Consider the following 8,791-nt stretch of genomic DNA (forward strand, 5'->3'; position numbering starts at 1 on the left):
GCATGTTTGATTTATACTTTTTTATTTACAAATTTAATTTACTGTTGATATTTGGCAACAAGACACAGGCTGAGCTGGCTGGCATAATAGTGTGCATGTAGTATTGCTAAAGCAGCATTTCTGTATAGTACCACTGATAATTCAGTTTAGAGGATACAGTAAAGTGTCAAGTCTGTTGTTTAATTAGAGAAAGCACTAAGACAGAATGAGGCCATGGTCCTCAGCTGGAAAAGGTGGAGTGACTTCTCGTTTGGCTCTTGGCGAAGGCGGTGACACCTTTCTCCTCTCCTCCTTTCCCTTATCTTCCCTGCTTAGCCTCTTGTGTCCTTGTCTTGTCTCATGTTTTTTGTATTACTTTCCCTGGAACACTCTCTCACAGTCTGTTCTCTAAAACCTAAAAGAGAATTATGGATTGGATCAACTGGTCTCTGAATGCTATTGACACCCTTTTCTCAACGAGAAGTCTGGGCTCAGGAGAGCCCGAGTGCCCTGGAGGGACTTTCCCTGCCGGATACACGATGGACGGGTGGCAGAAATGGAGGGTTGTGTGCCTGGCGGGACTGTCGATCGAGGACGCTGAAGATTACCTATTCGGAACCATGATAACAGGGTTCTTGCTGATCATAGCTGGCTTGGCCCTGGCTTATCGAAGAATTAAGAAAGCGGAACCGGCTGTTCAAACCCCCACAAGGCTGCCTGCTGGGATTGAAACGATGGGACGAGGCGTGACTTCTCAGAATGAGTGCAGCATGGATAAGATCTTGGAGAAGCTTACGGCTGCTGTGAACACTCAGAATAACACCTCTGAGCGCAAACTGGATTACATCAATGAAGAAGTTCACTCAGAATAACACCTCTGAGCAAAAGTTGGATCACATCTTGGAGCAGCTCACTGCGGTCGTGAGTTCTCAGAATCTGCTCTTTGAGCACAAGAATGACAAGACCACGGAGCACAAGTTTGATAACATCATGGAGAAGCTCGCGGCTTTCCAACGGGAGATTGAGAGACCAGTGTCAGAGTGTTAAGAACTGCTTTGAAATTCTTATGAGTTGTTCGTACAAAAAAACCCCACCATCATAATGCGGCTATCCCTTCGGCGCCAGCTGTGGGCTCAAGGCTGGAGCCGAACAAAAACTCCCTGATAACGACTGTGTTTAGACTGTTCTTCCCACTCCATGCAAGGCCACCTGGGTTGGCTGGCAGACTGTTTACTTTGCCTGGCAGGGCGAAGGACACTGTCTCAGCTGAACTATGGATACGCACACACATACACACTGATAAGTACTCATCCCCCCCTCCCCTGCCAAACACCTTCGATGCTTGTTCCCTCCTGGAGAACACGGCGGGTCTGGGCCCGTGCTGGAGTGACGGCGCAGTGGCAGGATGGCTGCTGTATTTGCTTAGGATTACTCCTCACCCCCTACCAACCCTGTTGCTGGTCACATGCTCCATAATGTTGTACTGTGGACATTTATGTGCTTTCTGTGTAGAGGAGTTTTTTTGTTTCCTGTTCTCATGCTGTCCTCCCATAGGAGCCCAGCATGAGTAGAGGTCTCTTTTTTTCCTCTTGTACTTTCCCATTGTAGTGTACATTTCAGTGGTTTTCTGTAATGCAACCATTCACTGACTTGTATCCCCATGTGATGTCTGTGTCGTGTGTGTAAAGTCGGGGGGCGGGTTCATTCTACTGCAGGGCAACCTGCATGTGGCGAATAAAATTTGAACTTGAACTTGAACTTGCCCACTCAGGGCACGAGACCCTGCCCCAAGTGGAGGAGTTTAAGTATCTCGGGGTCTTGTTCACGATTGGTGCTGCGGCCGCAGCACTGCGGCCGCAGTGATGCGGACGCTGTACCAGTCTGTTGTGGTGAAGAGAGAGCTGAGTGTAAAAGCAAAGCTCTCAATTTACCAGTCGATCTACGCCCCTACCCTCACCTATGGTCGCGAGCTGTGGGTAGTGACCGAGAGAACAAGACCGCGAATAAAAGCGGAAGAAATGGACTTCCTCCGAAGGGTGGTTGGCCTCTCCCTTAGAGATAGAGTGAGAAGTTCAGCCATTCGGGAGGGGCTCAGAGTAAAGCCGCTGCTCCTCCACATCAAAAGGAGCCAGTTGAGGTGGTTCGGGCATCTGACAAGGATGCCCCCTGGGCGCCTTCTGGACGAGGTTTTCCGGGCATGTTCCACTGGGAGGAGGCCCCGGGGCAGACCCAGGACACGCTGGAGAGATTATATCTCTCGGCTGGCCTGGGAACGCCTTGGTCTTCCCCCAGTGTCTCCAAGCTGGAGGAGGCGGCTGGGGAGAGGGAGGTCTGGGCTTCTCTGCTTAGGCTGCTGCCCCCACGACCCGGCTCCGGATAAGTGGAAGAAAATGGATGGATGGACTAAGACAGAATACATAAAGGAGGTTTTGGGTGTAAATTTACTTTATATTTTCTTTATATTTACACCCAAAAAGATGTCATAAATGCTGTCATGTGGAATGGCATAAATGACTGCATTTATGTCATTCCAGATAAATGACATCATTTATGTTGTCATTTCTTAGTAAACAACTCAGAAAGTGGAAATAAATTAACTTTAATCACTGATGTTAAGGGCCAAGCTGTCTTAATTTACCTGCTAGACAGCAATTTTTCAATTATTTTTTTTTTTTCTTGGTGTACCCTTTATTTTGAAGGTAAACTCTCCTGACTTCCGTTTTAACCTTTACCCTCCTCCAGTGTTTTGACAGCTGCACGTCACAGGACCGTCCCATTGATGACTAACAGGCTAATTAAAGCACACAGAGCAGATTCCCCGCGTTGTGGACAGATACGTGCAGATGTGGTGATTTATCCACGCGGTAACGTACTCATAAAATGTTGTGTCTTCATTGTATGGCTTTAAATGACTAGCTGGCTTTTACAGCGACAATTTTGTATGAGGCTTGACTGTCATCAGTTAGCAGTTAAGGAAATGCACTTAATGCTCATCAGTCAGTAATGAACCATAACTCGACTGGGAAAACCCTTTCCCATTAACTGCGCTAAACTGGACTCTGTCGCCTCCTGCCGGACAGCATGGTTCATGGGTTATTTCTGATTCCTAACTGCTGTCTGTTTATAAATAAACAATAGAATCTAAATTCCTGCAATAACAGCAGCTACACGGTGGCTTTAAGACACAATGGCATAGGAAAACGTAATTATATTGTCACATAGCTATCAGACTCTTTGGAGGAATTATGCATGAATTAATGAGTATCTTGTAAAACTCAAATAGGAAAGCTGTCAAACGTTTGACAGCTAATTGTGCTAAACTGTTTCCATTTATATTTAAAGTTTTAAAGTTTTACAATAGCTTCATTTTCAACCTCAGTGCCTCCTCATTACAAATGACCCCGTGTTGCAAACCAGGAAGGACCGCTGTGTGCAAACCCTATTCTACTTTAAGCCCAGAGAGGCTATTATTAAGATAGATAAAATTAATATACAGAAGAAAATTGATTCATAGCATAATTAAGTAACAAGTGTTCACTTTAGATTCATTATGAACACAATACAAATTACTACAGGAAAAATCCATTTGGAAATGTTGCATATGCATAGCAACTCCATGAAATTTTCAGGAGACTCACCTACAAACAGCACTAATAAACAAACGCCTAAACTTTTGGTAAATATAATCCCAAACATAATGTTAGACAAAGTGAAAGCTGCTTTCAACCTGGGTCGCACATACACATTACACACGCCAAACGTACACGGCTCATAGCAATTAAAGGAACATTTGCACAAGGTACGCAGTAGTTTGTATGGCCCCCACATGCTTGTATGCAGCCCTGCTAACATCAGAGCCTGCTCTTAATGAGATGACTGATGGTTTCCTGGACGATTGGATGGAAACATAATGTCCCAGAGGTGTTCTGTTGGATTTAGTTATGTCCCTATATGGATATGCCCCCCACAGACCATCACTGACTTACCACCAAATTGGTCATGCTGAATGATGTTACAGACAGCGTAACGTTCTCCACAGCTTCTTCAGATCCTTTCACGTCTGTCAGATGTGCTCAGGGTGAATCTGCTCTCATCTGGGAAAATCACAGGGCACCAGTGGTGGTCCTTCCAGTTCTGGTATTCGATGGTAAGTCCCAGTCGGGATCCACAGTGCTGGGCTGGGAGCACAAAGCCCACTAGAGAACACCAGGCCCTCAGGCCACACTCATGAAGTCTGATTGTTTGGTCAGAGACATTCACATCAACGTCCTGCTGGAGGTCATTTTGTAGCTCTGGCAGTGCTCGTCATGTTCCTCCTTGCACAAAGGTGCAGATACCGGTCCTGCTGATGGGTTCATGACCTTCTACGGCCCTGGTTAGCTCTCCCACAGTAACTGTCTCCTGGAAACTCCTCTATTTTTATGAGACTGTTCTTGGAGACATAGCAAACCTTGTGGCAATGGGACATATTGATGTGCCATCCTAGAGGAGTTGGACTACCTGTGCAACCTCTGTTGGGACCAGGTAAATGGTAAATGACTGGTTCTTACAGCACTTTTCTCTTTTAACTGAGCACTCAAAAGGCTTTATATATCATGCTTCATTCACCCATTCATACAAGCACTTTTTTCTATGCTTAAGTGTTCAGAGAGGAACTTGAGGTTAGTATCTTGGCCAAGGATATTTGACATGCAGGCTAAATGACTGCACGTCTAGAAAAGTGTGACACAAATGCACTGATGTTAGACTTCAAAGCAAACTGGGCTGGGTCATGTTGGGTGTGAAAAGAAAATTGATAGATCACGCTAAACAGGATGTCACACTAAGAATTTATATATTCTAAAAGCTTTAAGTCGCTTCAATGTGTGAATTCTTTCTGCCGCTGCCAGTAGCTGATGATATTTACAACTCGCATGTCTTCGATTCATTTGAATTTTATTTTGTTGCTGCACAAGCCTTCATTTCGTCTGTTATTATGAGTTCCACGCAGGGTCTGAGCAGAATGCCACTAGCTACCATCCTCCATAAACAGTGTTGGGGAGTAACGGAATACATGTACCGCCGTTACGTATTTAAAATACAAAATATGAGTAACTGTATTCCGTTACAGTTACCGTTTAAAAAGGTGGTATTTAGAATACAGTTACTTTGTTGAAATAAATGGATTACACGGCGGTACTTTCCTGTTTCATATTGTGGCGGGTCAGGGCTGTTTGGGTTTTGTTTGACAGCTACGTTGTCGTTCCAGACGGCAGCGTTAGGGTTGCCATGGTTACAGGGTGACGCTCTCTCTCTGCCTGTTTCCTGGGTGAGAGAGGCCTTTTTGTTGTTGTAGTGCTAAGCTAATAGGCAGAATGCTACCGGTATAGCTCTAAAGAATGTAGCATCATGGGCAGTGTAGTCCGTGCTGCAGGGAGAATGGACTGCCATACACGTTATGTGTCTGTGAGCGAGGGAGGGAGAAAAAGGAAAGGTATGAGCTGTCATCGAGCAAAAACGGGAGCTGGAAGCATGTAAATATAATAATAACCACTGCAGCCAAGAAGAGTGCCTGACGAGCCCAGCTGTAAGTAAGCTATTAAGACTCGACTGTACACCGTGTTCGTGTTTTCCTCCAAAAACAATAAGTTCCGTTGGAGCAGCCTTTCAACGCCTCTCTCTGTCTCTGCTAGCAAAGTTGACCCAGACAACAAAGTAAAGCTAGTTTTTGGCTACGAGCCCGACACAGAACCCACCGTATTAGCCAGAGGTCCCTTTACTACGGTTCGGAGCCGCGGACCTTCAGTAACAGTAATAAATCACAGCAATAGTACATTCACATAGTTGTAAACAGCATGTTAATATATTAAGTAATCCAAAGTATTCAGAATACGTTACTCTCATTGAGTAACGTAACGGAATACGTTACAGAATACATTTTGGGGCATGTATTCTGTATTCTGTAATGGAATACATTTTAAAAGTAACCTTCCCAACACTGTCCATAAAGTAAACCCCAGATCTCAGTGACCAGCCAGGCCAGAGCTGATAGTCAGCATGCTGACTTACTGCTTCTGAGTCTGCACAGGAGAAAACACAGGCACAGATGCTGAGCATGACACACCCAGTCTGAAAAAAGTAACAGAATCTTCCATCCCCCTATTTTTATAAATATGTTATAAATTATGTTCAAATACATAATTTAAAAATGTAGATTATGTAAATTACTCCATATTGTGAGACTATTCAGTGCATGATGTTCTTAAAGCTGCTGGCCTACACACTTGGCATATTCCTTTGGCTTGGCTGCTGTACAGATAGAAGGCATCTCTACTGATTAAGTAATTAACAGACTAAAGAAGAAAATCAAAATCAAACAAGTAGGAAACAAATGCAAGTTGAATAGTTGGAATATCATAAAAAATCACCTGATAAAGGTTAACCTGGTACAACATGGCGAGCTTCATCACCAACAAAACGCCAACTGATATCTTTTGGAAGATGTTGTCTACATCCACAGATCCATCTCTCCAATCGGTTGGGTGTGATTTTCAGGTTGTTGTGCAGTTCACTGTGGAGATGATTTCACATTAAATAACTGTAGAACTAGCACCGCCTACTCTGCTTTTAAGCTGATTGGCTGTCTCTGGCAAACAGAAGGCTTAAACAGCAGGTGGGTGGGGCTTCTGTGCTTGAGATGACCATATTGAGTGTATCTGCTATCTAAGATATCACTCAGAATCAAGAGCAAACACAAATGTCAGCAGTGCTTAGTCTGTTGCAGTCTGACCTGGGCCTACTTAAGACACTGCTTGGAGTTATAGTAAATTCACCGTGCCAAATTTCTTAAGTGTTCCCGAGGTATCACTCAAACTTATCACTTTATTATTTATTACCTCATATATGCTCTGTCCAACTCTGCTTGGATAAGCAGCTGCTTGTTGTTTTTGTAACACTGCCAAAAGGGAAGTTGGTGAATAAACTATGCAAAGTCAACACTCATAACACGTTATCTTTCTTCAACTGCTGTAAATGCAGATACCAATAGATAGGCAAATAGTTCATGTCAAACAGTCAACATCGGTCAGGCTCTGCTCAAAACATCAGTGGGTGTGTTTTCCAGTGGAAGCCACTGCAACTTGCTCAGAGGAGATGAAGAGGGCAGGAAGTCAAAGTAAAGGACTAAAAGGTTCCTGAGGTGATTAAAGGACAGAGCAAAACTGCTTTGAGATGCAAAATCACAACATCACACACAAGGAATACTCACATACTGAACTCATTAATTGAAATGTGTGTAATATGAGCATCCAGAGTGTGTATAGAAGTGTTCGCTTAAAAATATGTTTAAGAAAACAGGAGGAAAAGAACTTCTTATACAAAATTATTCATTTTATAATCACATAGATCGCATTACTTTACCAATCTTTGATAATATGAAATAATCAACAATAGATTTACTATATTTTTCTTCAAAATATAGTGGAGAAGAAGTAGAAAGTAGTATAACATAGAAATACTTCAAGAAGTATTATAAGACAATGTCAGAAAAATGTACATTTTCTTGTGTACTTTGTGTTGGCGTCTGCTAGAAAATGCAAAAAGGTTGCACTCGTACTTGCATGTACATATTCCATATGCATATGTGATCCAACCCACACACGCCCATATACTCATTTAGAGAACCACCTAATTCTTTCTCAAAGTCAACAGAGGTAAAGCAAAACCACTGAGGTAGAACCTGAAACCAGGAGGCTAAAGAATTTTCCATCATGGCCACCACAGGGTACGCCTTACCTCTAAACACATTTGCAAACTGTCCAGTTGCATCTTTAAATAAATGCCCTATTTAGGACAAACATTTTTGTTATGTAAAACAAGAGAACACTATAGATAAGCTGAACCTCTTATAACAGGATGAGATATACAAAATTGTCAGATGTACTTTTGGTCAATTAAGGTGGACAGCTCTTGGTGTATTCCACAGTAAGTTCAATAAAGACCTATGCTAAAAGGTGATCTACAGCAAGTTCAGATATGCTGACACTAAACATAGTGCAGTTTAAGCTTAATTACTGCTCACAGAAATGATGACCTTTTGATGGTGTTAGATAAAACATTAAGACACCATCGCGGTTATCCTGTTTTTTTTGTCCCTAAAGTCAAGCTGGTGATTTAAGCAGTTTAAAGTGAGCTATTCTGTTCATTCTAACTCTGATTCTATTACAGTAGCTTTGAATGATTCATAGTTTAAAAAAGAAAATCCTTATTTATCTTACACTGGCCCTTTTTGCAGCCCCAAAGTACAGCTGGGGCTGTGAGCACTTCTACATACAGGGCTGTGCAAAAGTCTTGAGCTATATTTCATTTCTTTATATTTTGCAGAAAAATCAAAAGTTGGTGCCGCTATTTATTAAAATATGTGAAAACATATATGGAAGTACAATATATAAGGCAAAAAGACTGTTTGTACAACCACCTTTATTCTTCAGCATAGTCTAATCTGACATTTCTTTAAGTAGTCTTCAGGAATAGTTATCCAGGCTTCTTGAAGGACATCCCAACTCTTCTTTGGATGTTGGCTGCTTATCTTCTGTTGTCTATCAAAATAATCCCACATTGCTTCAATGTTGAGTCACAGACTCTGGGGAGACCAATCCACGACTGATCGTGTTCCACTCTGTGCTTTGCTATGTGCTTCTTTGTCAAATCTTTGTCTGACTTTTTCCTGTTTCTTAAGGACGCGACTTTCAGATACTGTTGATCTGCTGAATAGAGTATTTAAGCCTGCCATTTCTTCTTTTGTCCTCCACTTGTCCAGTTTCCTCACATTTTT

This window comes from Neolamprologus brichardi, chromosome 23, assembly GCF_056152115.1.
Source record: "Neolamprologus brichardi isolate AB-2024 chromosome 23, ASM5615211v1, whole genome shotgun sequence".
Taxonomy (NCBI): domain Eukaryota; kingdom Metazoa; phylum Chordata; class Actinopteri; order Cichliformes; family Cichlidae; genus Neolamprologus; species Neolamprologus brichardi.